This window comes from Lepidochelys olivacea (genome assembly GCF_965140295.1).
Source record: "Lepidochelys olivacea isolate rLepOli2 genome assembly, chromosome: 6".
NCBI lineage: Eukaryota > Metazoa > Chordata > Testudines > Cheloniidae > Lepidochelys > Lepidochelys olivacea.
Genome location: NC_140416.1, coordinates 114,511,939 through 114,524,247, shown reverse-complemented (window position 1 = coordinate 114,524,247; position 12,309 = coordinate 114,511,939). Strand labels below are relative to the sequence as shown.

The 12,309-nt window shown below is 43.7% G+C and overlaps 1 protein-coding gene across 10 annotated transcripts in view; it reads right to left on the bottom strand.

Moving 5' to 3' along the window:
* Positions 1-10,723, bottom strand: part of WDR89 (WD repeat domain 89) — a 40,711-nt gene extending 29,988 nt beyond the window's left edge. For 2 of the 10 annotated variants that reach the window (XM_084630324.1, XM_084630329.1), the window contains exons 1-3: positions 9,913-9,998; positions 2,833-2,938; positions 1,265-1,337 (exon numbers count right to left, since the gene is read on the bottom strand). The gene's annotated coding sequence lies outside the window, so the exon portion shown is untranslated. Of the gene's footprint in view, positions 1-1,264; positions 1,338-1,359; positions 1,441-2,832; positions 2,939-9,912; positions 10,014-10,620 lie in introns of those variants that run through there. The other 8 variants (XM_084630327.1, XM_084630330.1, XM_084630325.1 and 5 more) reach the window with 6 other exon arrangements.
* Between the last annotated feature and the right edge of the window lie 1,586 nt (positions 10,724-12,309).

Here is a 12,309-nt window from a genome sequence, read left to right as displayed (position 1 = left end):
ACACCATCCCTGACGACCCTATTAAAATGGGGTTGTGACCCACTCTGGGGTCCCGACCCACAGTTTGAGAACCTCCGATTAGTCAATTGTTTTTCACTCCACTAAAAATGTATTTTAACATATGCGATTTAGTTTTTTTTTTTTTCTCTTTCATTAAGAACAGGGATTTATTTTTCTAATTATTTTGGCATTTACATTTACCCGTCACAATCATGTACATGACTCACTAACATTTGACTCCATCATTACTATTAGTATCAGACTTGGGACCATACTTATTTCTTTCAAATTTTAAGTTATTTTACAGATACAATTAAAAATGCAATTTGAAAATAAGCAACCTTCATCTGCACAGCGTCTAAACTTAGGTATTTCACTAATGTTAATGACACTCATCAATATTAGATAGTTGCTTTATTTTTTTTCTTGAAACTGGCACTGCTAAGGTGAGTACAAGCTAAGTTTACATTCTAGAAGGCTACTACTATTTGATTGTATCACTTTAAATAATGAATGACAAAGCAGAAGATGGTAATAAGCGTAATAATGATAATTACTCCAGCCAGGGCAGGTTAGACATTTTAGAATTCACTACTCAAAGAATTAAATTTAAGCATAAGCATAAGCATCCGATGAAGTGAGCTGTAGCTCACGAAAGCTTATGCTCAAATAAATTGGTTAGTCTCTAAGGTGCCACAAGTACTCCTTTTCTTTTTGCAAATACAGACTAACACGGCTGTTACTCTGAAACCAAGCATAAGAGAGAAAATTATGAAATACACAGACCTGTAGAAAAACTAACAGAACAGTACTGTAATCCTTAAACTCTGAAAGAATAAAATTACAGAGAATATATATGCATTGCACATTTTGACAGGAAGTACCAAGAACAACAAAACAATTCCCTAAACTAGTTAAAACTATAATAATAATTTTTAAAAATCGCTGGCCTATTATTATGTGTGTGTGTTTTCAGGCTGTCAGAGCAACAAGTGTTTACATTGTAAGAACATGAGTTAGAACATAGGCACACTATGCGTTCAGAGAGTTTTCTTACTCTTACTCTTCATGTAATTCAAATAAACAAGGTATTATGTTATAAAATGAAGCAGACTCTGCCTGAAGCCTGTCTGTGAACTTCAGTGAATATTGAAGTGATGGACTAAAGAATCAACTGAATATGATGTGCACAACTTAAATGGATTATTTTTTTAATCAAAGAGACCAAATAATGACACACGTCGTTGAAAAAAAACATACTTACCAGAAAGGATGGAACGCCATGTCTAAAAAGCAGAATTCTTCCAACCTCCACCAACGTGTATGTAGACACAGGACTGTTTCAACACAAGAAGTGATGCCATGCGTTAATACACTTCCCACTGAAGTGAAGAGCACCATGAGGTGGTGGCTGTGGATTATGGGATTTGTAGGAACAGGCTGGGAAAATCAGCAAAAAGAATGCGACTGCACAAACATCATATTTTAGATATGTGTATTGTTCGTAAAATTATAATATGGTATGAAACGTGGGGGAAAAGGGGTGGTGTCCTCCTGCCCTCCCTAAATACTGACTCTGCCTGCCTCCCCCACCCCCAAAAACCTGCAAGATTGTCAGGGCAAAATTTGAAAAAGAGAGAATTATTAAATGTCTCTTCTGCAAAGAAAATTATTTCTACATAGAAAATTCAACTGTCCTCTGCCAAATTTGAAAACTATTTTTACTCACTGAAGTGTGAAGCATAAGGATTTTAGTCCTGAACTAAGTGTACATCTCAATTCAACCTTAACTGGCGTTCCCACTGATGCCTTCATTACATGCACAAAGAAGATGTCTCAGCATGTCTCATCAATGGAACATGTTATTCCCTAATAAATCCACTTGGTGTCACTAACTGACCATCAGTCAATGAATATTTGAAACACCATCCTGACGAAACTAGAGAATCAAAGCTTTTAAAGAAGCTTAATACAGTAATTTGATCGAAGTAATACCGAATTATCTAATCATTACAAGAACATGTGAAGAACTACCTTTGGACAGTCATGCAATTCTAATCTCCTCACTATTTTACCAGCACACATTACTGTATTTAGGTAAATGAAAAATTATCTTCTGTTTTTGGCATTACAATGAAGACTTAAATGAAGTTTTAAACATTTCTGACAACAGCATTGCCAACTCTCACAATTTCATCACGGATCTCACCAAATTTATTGTTTTTCTTAGAGGCTCAATTCTTGGAATCAAGGGATTACATAGAATCTCAGCTTTCATTAAAAAAGTAAGTTTCTGGCCCTCATTGTTGTGACACAAAGCTTGAAAACATGACCCCAGTATACCCTAAAAGTTCAGAAATTGGAATGCAAATAAACAGCACACCATTTTTTTTAAAATCTCATGATTTTTATGCTACTCTCTTGCTTTTCTGGAGGGCCTGAATCAAGAGTTGTAAACATTTAGGGTTGGCATTAACAAGACAACAATTCCAAATCTGAGGACGGGCGTCACTATCTCCAAACACAGAAATCAAGTCACTTGTCACACAACACATACCTGTGTTTGCTCTTCAAACATCCAGCAAGTGTCAAAGTCTGCACCACACTCCACAACAGATGTCATGCTGAGACACTACCTCTTCTCAAATTAATATAGCACTAGAATTTTGGGCCCCAACAGAGTTCCCAAAGCATGATGCAATTACATAACACGCATCCTATCTGTTCAGCTGCTCAACTGATTTTGTCTTAAATCCATTATTCTCCCTCTGGGGTTGGTGCATACCATACACTAATTGTGGAAACTACATAAACTAAAACAAATCCACTTACCTAATACAAGTTTTGAAGAATTTTTATCAGGTTTGCTAGTAATAGACGTGTGTTTTTTGAACAAGTGTTAGTACTTTCATAACCCATCTGCTTGTCCTTTCAGATCCTGTAAGAAAATCATAATGCTAATTTCTACTGTCTCCATCACTTCCATAACAACAGACATAACCTCATGCTTATTAGATTAGGCTCCCTGATTATCCAAAATCACTAGTAGCTGAACCTGCCTATCTGAGGAACAGCCAACACATCTCCCTGTCTAGAAAACAATTTTCCAATTTTAGTTTATTCGGAGGAGTTATAAATAATGAAGGGGACAAGTGACTGATACAGAGTGATCTGGATTGCTTGGTTAACCGGGCACAAGCAAACAATGTGTTTTAACAGAGTAAATGTATACATCTAGGAACAAAGAGTGCAGGCCATACTTACAGGATGGGGGATTCTATTCTGGGAAGCAATGACTCTGAAAAAGATTTGGGGGTTGTGATGGATAATCAGCTGATCATCAGCTCCAAGTGTGACACTATGGCCAAAAGAGCTGATGCATAAACAGGGGAATTCTGACTAGGAGTAGAGAGGTTATTTTAACTCCATAGTTGGCACTGGTGAGACCCTGCTGTAAAACCGTGTGCAGTCTAGGACACACAATTCAAAAAGGATGTTTATAAATTGGAGAGGGTTCAGAAAAGAGCCACAAGAATGATTAATGGATTAGAAAACATACCTTATAGAGATATGCTAAATAGATTGAGCTCCTTGAGTCTAACGAAGAAAAGGTTGAGGGGTGACTTGATTAAAATCTACATATATTTACATGATGAAAAATATTTAATAATGGGCTCTTCAATCTAGCAGAGAAAGTTATAATACAATCCAATGGCTGGAAGTTGAAGCTAGACAAATTCAGATTGGAAATAAAATGTAAATGTTTAAGGGTGAGAGTAATTAACCATCAGAACAGTTTCCAAAGGATTCTGGTGGATTCTCCGTCACTGCCAATTTTTAAATCAAGAGAGGATATTTTTCTAAAAAATATACACTAAGAATTATTCTTGGGAAGCTCTATGGCCTGTGTTATATAGAAGGTCAGACTGGATGATCGTAATGTTCCTTTCGGGCCTTAGAATCTATGACTTTATGAGGTCACTTTACCAATTTGTTAATTGCTTACCAGTTATAAGGCACTTATTCATTTGTATTTATTAATTCTTGTTGAAAAGCTGTGCAAGAGATTTTGGCAATAACGGACAGATCTGGAAACAAGAAGAGTGTGATAGTTCTGGCTGTATGGGGGAAGGAGATGGGTGTTCACAATTACAGACACTACAGAAGTATAAAAGAAAACTTTAAGACTTTACATGTCAAAGGAAAGTGCTGCTAAGGCCAAATAAAAAATAAACCATGAAGGGTTTCAGCAAATGATGGAGAAGAGGAACCTTTATTGAACATTTTGTTACAGTATTTTTCTTTAAATTGACTTCTAATTATATGAATAATTCTAGTGTTCGGATAGTTGAGATCCTACAGTACTTCACTACAGAACCAAGTAGAAGCAACAGCAGATTACAGTAAAATACAATCTAAGTAAAACAAAAAGAAAATATAGATCTCCCCCAAACATTTACAAATAAGAGTTTATTCCAAGTAGTAACTGAACCAAACTCTAAACTATGACTACAGTCATTCAAACAATGATGGCATAGTAATAACCAGACATTGCATAGGATTGTCTAGTTTAGTGCATTTTAATGTCACTGATAGAGATTGTGACGGCATTGGCTAGAACTAAACAAAGCACATGCAGTTCCTAGACAAAACTTAACATGAGCCGAGATCCTCAAATACCTTTGAGGATCTGGGCCACATTGTTTCGACAGCACCGTAGTGCATCCAAGCTATTCCAGTATTCTGTCATTCATGTTTTGAGAAGACTTCAAGTTATGTTTAGTGATGTGGAAAACTGTCCCTGAAGAACTGGTTTTCCTGGTGATCAAACTAATGTCTAAAAAAGTGAAAGGCTAGTACATTAAAATGCCTTGTCACTTAACTAGCTTCCATGATATTTCTGTTGCAATATAATGTATATATTCCATTATAGGACCCAGTTCATGAAAGCACTTGTGTTTGAATCATAGAATCATAGAATATCAGGGTTGGAAGGGACCCCTGAAGGTCATCTAGTCCAACCCCCTGCTCGAAGCAGGACCAATTCCCAGTTAAATCATCCCAGCCAGGGCTTTGTCAAGCCTGACCTTTGAGCTCTACTGAGTTCAAATTAAGCAGGTGCTTAAGTGATTTTGTGGATAGCGATGTTTCTTGAATATGGGCCACAAAAATGAACTGCAAGTGCTATATGTTAAAAGTCAAATGACAAAATGAAAATCTAAGATTAAAACTAAATTCTCAAAGATAAATTGCTGACAAGCATTATCTTGTCATTTTATAACCTAACACCCTCTTACTCTGACGATTCGTTAGTGTTACTTTCTCTACATCTGACACGTGGAAACAGTAAATGATTAGCTTAATTCAACCTCACCTCGGTTTTTGACACTGGGAGCACAGGATATAAAAAAAGATCAATAACCACCAGAAAACACTCTCCTCCTGAACTTTGAACTGAACTCAGAATTCCTGAGAATCATCATTCCTCCTTATGTGTAGAAAATAGCTGTGAAACAGACTAAGAAAGTATGTCTTTCATCAATCTCTACTGGCTAGGTCACAGAGGACAACAGCCTACTACCGCTACAGTTAGTTAGCTCATGTGGCAAGAGGACTGTGCTGGGGGTCTAAAGATTGCAATTCTATTCATGACCCATATAGTGGTCAATATGGTTTCTGGTTTTTTTCAGTTTGCTTTCTTTAAAACTTAGGAAATTTGTATTATACATTTTATATATATATATATATAAAAAGAATGTTATGGCTGCAAAATTGAACACGCAAAAGTGAGGAAATGCCAGAATTAAGGTTGCCTGCGCAAAGTTAATTTGGCCCCCTTTTGCTTAGGCATTATGACAGTCTTTAATTACATGATCATACTGTTACAGGGTCCTTTGGAAAGTATGTACTGAGTCAGGAGCTGACTTAGCCTGAGACTCAAATCCCCACCAGCATCATTTATTGAGGCCAATTAACTGAGCTATGGCTGAGGGGATCATTTCAGAGGGAAGGAACCCTAGCAGCTGGGAATATATAAATTGAGAGGAAGAAAGCTCTGGGGAGAGCAGAAAGCCCGAGGAAGGTAGAGATAGTCAAAACTGGCTGTTGCTAGTCCTGTTCCCATCCCCAGAAGCAAGTGGGCAGATGGCTGGGGGATGATAAATATATGTAAATAGTATTACAGGGGGTGGCCTGCTTGACCATCACAATAAAACACAATGCTGGTGAAGGATAACTGAAGTGGTGTGACAGACCCCATTTCATTCAATGCACAGGATGGACAGTACTCAGGGAATGAACAGGATTGTATAATGAAAGAGACTTATCTGTAGGACCCCTACCTCATCTATTGCAGAGGTAGGAAGTTATGCAGCAAATGAGGCAGGGGATTATGCAGGAAATGAGGCTGCTTTAACCACCACTCTGAAGAATTGGATTCTATCCCTGCCTCTATCACAGAGTTCCTGTTAGCTGTGAGATTCTGGGCAAGTCACATAAACCAAAATTTTCACAGATGGCCATTAACTGTGTTCCTCATTTTCTGCGTACCCAATAGAGATACCTGGGGATTCATTTTCAGAAGTGCTTAGCATTCTCAGCTGCAACTCAATAGGACCTGTGGTCTGAACATATAAAGGCCTATAAAACTTTTATCACCCTTGACAATTTTGGACTTCACTCCCCATGTGTAAAATGGGGATAATAAATACATACCACCTTACTTCCCATGGATATTGTGAAGAAATTAATTCATGTTCGTGAAGCATTATCAGCTACTACAGTGATGGGCACCAGAGAAAAGACCATGAGGAAATTAATACTTCTATATCCAAGGAAGAGTTTGAATGTTGCAGTAAATAAGGCATGGGATTATACACTTATTGATTAGGATAAAAAGAAATATTGAATAGCTGCTCTCTTAGGGCATGTCTACACTTACCTCCAGAGCGATCAATCCAGCAGGGATTGATTTATCGCGTCTAGTGAAGACGCAATATATCAACTGCCGAGCACTCTCCAGTACTCCACCGACGGGGGAGTGTCAGCAGTCAGCAACGTAGTGTCAGCAGCGAGTGTCAGCAGTCAGCAATGTAGTGAAGACACTACAGTAAGTAGATCTAAGTATGTTGACTTCAGCTACGTTAGTCACATAGCTGAAGTTGCATAACTTAGATCGACTCCCCCCCCCAGCATAGGCCAGGCCTCAGTGACTACCATCCTTTCTGTGCATTGAATGAGGCAGGGATTCTATGGAAAAATATTATATACTGGTCAGAGATGAGAGGCTGATATGGATTTTTTTTTTAAAGTCACATATCAAGTCTAGTGGTAGAGTTATAGATCACTTGGTTTCATATTTTAGAGAAGTATGTGCTGCAGTATGTAGCATGATATGCTACTGCATGTGATTTTATCTAACAGCCAAACAGCATGCACTATGATGTAGGTGTCTTCAGAGATATACCATCTTCTAACATTTCTCCCATAATTGTTGCCCATTTGTAACAGAAAATGGCTCAAGTGTTCTCATCAAATGGTTTGATGCAGAATGAGAGTTCACTTTGCTGTAAGTCATAACTACTTTTGGGGAATTTTAACTAATCAATACTGCTGAAGGAAAAGCCACTAGCCATTCAACCCTATTCTTTCTAGCAAGGCACTATTGACATGGTTGGAATATTCTATAGCTGGACTGTACAATCTTTGCCCTCCCCTGCCTCCTGAAATTTCTACCAAATTTTTTAAATGTTTAAAATACAATGTACAGATAACAGAGTTGTAGCAGCAAATACCAACAGGACTTCAGGATCTTTACTGGTCTAGATGTAGCCTACTAGGTATTAAGTATAGCATGAACTGATGGAGGGTTGGACTGAGTAGCATGCATCGGAATTCAACTGCAAGTCTCACATCTCAAATATAGCTCTAGTAGAACATGTCCTTTTCATGGCGTTCTAAGTTTAATATTATTTCCATAGTGCCTTACGCATCTAGTACACTTTCACAAACAAAAAGACAGTTCTTTCTCTGAAGAGTTTACCATCTGGAAACTGATGATGCCCCAGAATCTTTTGGACCATCTCATCTGATGCACTGCTACACTCAGAACAAATGTATCTGAGAAATATTTGTGAAATATTATTTGCACTGCTAAAGAAACTCACTACACATAACAGAAGTAATGGGCCAAGGGGAATAAAATACACCAAAACCTACATTCATATATAGAACAGCATATTTAAGGCCAGTTCTGCCTTTGCTTCATATTGACTTTGTCAGAGCAGTATGATACATATGTATTTACAGCTATAGTGTGTCAAACCATAATCACAATTTTAAAAATAAAAAATTATCAAAACCCCGTTAACAGCAGTAGGGGCTATTCCTTGTACATTCATTTGGAAACTAAAAGTTCACCGATGCTCAAGTTATTTCTATTTTGTGCCACTTCTGAAATCTGGAACAGAACACCATACAAGAAAGTTTTGATACTGGTGGCACTGTAGAGTTAAATCATGCTTTTCTCCCACTTCAATATCTAGGGATCTTGATGATATGAGAGAATAAAAGGAAGCACATTTTTACTGGTGTGATATCAGCAACATGGATGTTATCACAACCAAAGAAATGAGAACCGTTTCAACTTAGTTTGGCAGAAAGATCATAGAATCATAGAATATCAGGGTTGGAAGGGACCCCAGAAGGTCATCTAGTCCAACCCCCTGCTCGAAGCAGGACCAATTCCCAGTTAAATCATCCCAGCCAGGGCTGGGATGTTGGTGATCAGCATTATCTTTCATTTTCAGGAAGCAGCCTCAGCAAGACAGCTCTGAGATTAAATGCATTTCTCAATACCTGCCAGGAATGAAATCTCAAAAAACTGCTATCATACTCTTGTACCAAACAGGATATGGAAGGTACCAAGAGGCTGGCCAGTGTCTATACATATGCGAGAAAATCTTGAGCTTCAATTTGTACATGTTGCAATCAAGATATTTTTCTCATGGGGCGTTCTAGGCAACAACAAAAAGAGTATGCTCTATGCAGAGATGTGTAATATCCGTAATTTACATCTGATGAGAGAATGGAAGCACCAAGGACTATTCAACATAAGTCAAGGTGTCAGCACAAGCTGGGCACGGTCCAGTGCGCACGCACTCAGCAGTCTTTTACTGCTAGGGTCCTGAAATGTACTGTACAACCCCCCCCACACACTTCTCCCCCCTTTACACACCCTACCCCAGAACCCCCCACACACACAGACCCTGCCCCCCCACAGCCCCTACCCCAGAACCCTCCCCTACACAGCCCCTGCCCCAGAACCCCTCCCCCAGACCCTGCCCCCCCACCCAGCCCCTACCCCAGAATCCCTCTCCCCAGACCCTACCCCCCTGCCCCAAAACCCCTCCCCCCAGACCCTGCCCCCCACAGCCCCTACCCCAGAACCCTCCCCTACACAGCCCCTGCCCCAGAACCCCTCCCCACCCCAGAATCCCTCTCCCCAGACCCTACCCCCCAACACAGCCCCTGCCCCAAAACCCCTCCCCCCAGACCCTGCCCCCCCCACAGCCCCTACCCCAGAACCCCTCCCCCCAGACCCTGCCCCCCCACACAGCCCCTACCCCGGAACCCCTCTCCCCAGACCCTGCCCCCCCCACAGCCCCTACCCCAGAATCCCTCTCCCCAGACCCTGCCCCCCCCACAGCCCCTGCCCCAGAACCCCTCCCCCCAGACCCTGCCCCCCCCACAGCCCCTACCCCAGAATCCCTCCCCCCAGACAGACCCTGCCCCGGAACCCCTCCCCCCAGACAGACCCTGACCCAGAACCCACAGAGCCTCCCCCGGCCCTGCGCCCTTTGACTCCCCGCAATGGCCCTCCCCCCGAACTAGTCCCCCGCTCCTCTCACACACCAGTTCCACTCCCTGCGGCAGCCTCCTCCGCCTCTCCCCCCGACCCACACGCGCGCGCGCGACGGGCCCGGCACGAGGGAATGACGTCACCATGAGCCGCCTGCCTCTCTCCCAGGCCCCGCACAGACATGCGCACGCTGCACGCCTCACCCCAACCCCGTCCGCATCCGCCGCTCACCCGAGCCGGCTGCTGCCCTCAGTCCCGCCCCGCTCCGCCGTCCATTGGCTGTTTTAGCGCTGAGTTTCGGCTTTCACGATTGGGTATCAGCTCGGGAACGCGGGCAGTGGGATTGGTCCGGAAGGAGGCTGGCGGGGGGGGGTGGAGCCTCACTGGGCTGTGGGCGGAGCGCGGCGGCCTGACCCCTCCCCCATAGGCGGGGCGGCCAGGCCCGCAGCGTCACCCGTCGCCCGTAGCGGGGTACCCGGAACGTAGGGGCGACCCCTGGGGGCGCGGGGCTTGGCCGTGATGAACCTGCTGCCGGGCTGAGGGGGCGTGCGGCAGCAGCGGAGCGGGGGGCGGTGCTCTGAACAGACCCCGACCCGGGCCCCCACGCAGTCACGGGACCCCCCGACAGGCCCATGTACAGACCGGGGTGCAGTGCTAGGCTGTGACAGCGACAGACCCTGGCAGCTGCGGCCGGCACTGCCAGCCGGGCCGTTAAAAGTCCCGTGGGCGGTGCTGCAGGGCGAAGGCCGGCTAGTTCCTACCTGCCCTGGCACGGCACTGCGCCCCTGAAGTGACCCACAGATCCAGCTCCTCGGCGGGGCAGCCATGGGGCGCCACGTACCGCTCCCGCCCCAAGCACCGGCTCCGCACTCCAATTGGCTGGGAAACGCAGCCAATGGGAGCTGGGGTAGGGCGGTGCCTGCAGGCGAGAGCGGCGCGAGGAGCCGGACGGGGGACATGTCAGCTGCTTCCGGGGGGGCGCCTGGCCCAGAGGCTGCCAGCCCTGCTGCACGCCGCTGGCTGGAGCCGCCACGATCCCTTTTCAACCGGCTGTTCCAGTTGAAAACCAGACACCTGGTCACCCTACTTGCAGGCTAGGCGTACATAGCTTTGACCAGCGATGCCCTGGGCTGCACTACTATGAACAGAGACTGGCCAACCTGTACAGCCCTGACATCCTGTGCTGAGCCAGTGACAGTCCCAAGTTCATCATGGACAGCCCAGGCCTGCGATCTTATGAACACAGACAGGCCACAGGCCACTAGGTGCGTACAATGCTATGAGTAGTGGCAAGGCACAGGCCACAACGGAAAGCCCAGGCATGCGGTACTATGAACAATGACACATCTCCAGGTACAGCTGTGGCATGCGGTGCTGCAAAGTACAGTCACTAATTTTGGTTGAACGTATTCCTGGAGGTTTCATCACAAGACGTAATCTTTAATTAAAGATTAATTTTTAATTCCTGGAGATTCCAGGACAATCCTGGAGAGTTGGCACCCACACTGCGAACTGTTACAAATCATCTTGGATAGCCCAGCTGTGCAACAATCTATTAACAATGATGGGCCCAAGACCATCCCGTACAGCCTGTGCATGAGGTGCTCAGAACCGTGATGGGTCATCCTGAACAGCTCAGGCATGCTATGCTGTGAACAGTGACAGGCCATGCTATACAGAACAGGCATTCAGTGCTATGAACAGTGACGGGCCACCCTGTACAGGCCAGGCTATGTGTAGTGACAGGCCACCTGGTACCAGCTAGGCAAGTGGTATTATGAACAGTGAAGGGCCATGAGCCACTGTGCATGGGCCAGGTGTGTAGGGCTATGAACAGTATAGGCCTAGGCCCTTAACATCCCTCTTTTCCACTGTAGCTACCCCCATGCAGGTTGGTCTTGCCAGCCCCATATACACACTCAACCTTTTTCATGCTCATATGTAACTACATCTGCAGCCATGGAGACCCCTATGGCTGTTGCTGTGCTGTACATTACGGGGGGTGGGGGAGGCGGGCGAGGTAATATATTTTACTGGACCAACTTCTATTGGTAAGAGAGACAAGCTTTCAAGCTTACCCTGAGCTCTTCTTCAGGTCCTATACTGGTCCAATAAGATATTACCTCATCCACCTTGTCTCTCTAATACCCTGAGACCAACACTGCTACAACTACACTGCAGTCCCTCAGTCCCACACAACTACAACAGGGACACAAGTCATTCCTGCAGCTCCAAAAGCCCAGGCTCCTGCCACTTGAGCTAAAAGAAGATTCTGCAATATTGCAGTGAAAAGCTTAAAAACACAAACTCTCAACGCTCTAATACCAGAAGACAAATCAAAATAATCCAAAATACATATTTTTAAAAACACATGATTTCTAAGGCAACCCCATTATTTTTGGGAGGGTGGAGGTAGGGAGAGCTGCTGATTTTTCAGTGTTTGTAGTTGA